This window comes from Ictidomys tridecemlineatus, unplaced genomic scaffold (genome assembly GCF_052094955.1).
Source record: "Ictidomys tridecemlineatus isolate mIctTri1 unplaced genomic scaffold, mIctTri1.hap1 Scaffold_1376, whole genome shotgun sequence".
Lineage (NCBI taxonomy): Eukaryota > Metazoa > Chordata > Mammalia > Rodentia > Sciuridae > Ictidomys > Ictidomys tridecemlineatus.
Window position 1 is genome coordinate 15,001 of NW_027521228.1, and position 1,445 is coordinate 16,445.

The 1,445-nt window shown below is 51.8% G+C and overlaps 1 long non-coding RNA gene across 2 annotated transcripts; it reads right to left on the bottom strand.

Annotated features, from left to right (window-relative positions):
* Nucleotides 1–82: 82 nt before the first annotated feature.
* On the bottom strand, nucleotides 83–1,445 carry LOC144372602 (uncharacterized). 2 transcript variants are annotated; one of them, XR_013432562.1, is made up of 3 exons: nucleotides 793–1,433; nucleotides 420–688; nucleotides 83–238 (listed from the first exon to the last, which is right to left on the bottom strand). It is a non-coding gene; the product is annotated as an uncharacterized LOC144372602 (long non-coding RNA). The 2 variants fall into 2 exon arrangements; XR_013432561.1 differs by having other exon boundaries at nucleotides 83–688; nucleotides 793–1,445.

Below are 1,445 nucleotides of genomic sequence, written 5' to 3' on the forward strand. Positions count from 1 at the left end.
CGCCGGCAAAGCAAAAAACATGGGGACTCTGGTCCCCAAAGGCTGTGACTCTGCACGTCAGCAACAACAGGAGGTTTCGTACAGGAGATTCAAAGGCCACCTTGCACTTCTTCCTGGCCGCGGTTGTGATTCGGCTTCTTACTTTTGAGAAGACTCATTTCTGACATCCTCTGGTCTCCAAAGTCTACATGACATTCTTGACTATGCTGGGCGTGGACTCAAGGACAGATAAGTCTGCCTAAAACAGGGAAGAAAGGTGATATGATTTCCCCTGGATTGAATCCAGAAGTCAACATCCTATCTCGGTCTGTGATAACACCTGTGGTGGTGTTATCCCTTCCCCTTCCCTCTCCTTTCTCTATTTGCTGGTTAAAGCTCGAGGTCTCTGGAGGTTGCCTGAGTTACTCCCAGGACCTCACCTTCTCTTGTGAGTAGCTGAGGGGGCGGTTGCTGGACGCTGTCTCACCATTCTGATCTTTCACTACTCTTACTGTTCTCTTCCAGGACTTTTGGATCGACTTCCTTCTTCCAAGGATGGTGGAATGATGACAAAGGTGATGGTATTGGAGATATGGAACTCTTTTTATTTGGGGGGGGGGTGGGGGGGTTGTTTTTCCTCCTGGATGGCTGTCAAACCTGCGGCAGCACACACATCGGTCCATCTCGAAGTGGAGAATCTCTAAAGGATCTTCAGGGAAAGCGTGGACAAGGAGGATTCAGTCCCGGGAGACTCTTGACAGGAGATGGGAAATCCCCGCCCTCCCCCCCCCCCCCATTTCTTCTGGAAAATACCTAATACCAATAAAGGCAGGACAAAATGCAGCACAGGCTGGATGGCTGGCTGGCTGAGGTTTATATAGCGCCGAGTAGGTCTACAGGTAAAATTGGATCCCAGAGCAACTGTGCAGTGACTCAGGGTCCTTCCCTTTCCCAGCCGTCCGTCCCCTAAGGCTTTCTCAGTTGGCTAATCCTCCACACTTAGGAGTGGTGAAGGTGGGACACACGTTTTAGGCTTGCTTGGCTTCTTCAGTCGGATCTCATCTTGCCACCGGGTCAGAAACACAAGCATATACACGTGGATGTTTCCACCCTGTGGAACTGGGGAGTTCACAGTGAGTGGTCTGCGGTCTCAAAAGGGCAGCCCCGTTGGTTGCAGTCACCGAACGCTAGGTGGCGCAAAGCTACCGTCATTTTGGAAGGCCTGCCTGAGTTCCATTTCCAGTTTCGATATAATCTATCTACATGTATAGACATAGATAGACAGACAGACTTAGATATCGATATCCATATACAGATCACTAAGCTGCAAGCCGCCGCGTCATGTCTTCCTCTCTTCCCTCAGCCTATTGAGTCCCTGGAGAGACAGATGGGCAAGGGCCTCAGTGCCCGCTCTGTTGTTCCCCCGGCGGGGCCCCCCCCCCCCCCCCCCCGCCCCATACAGTAAA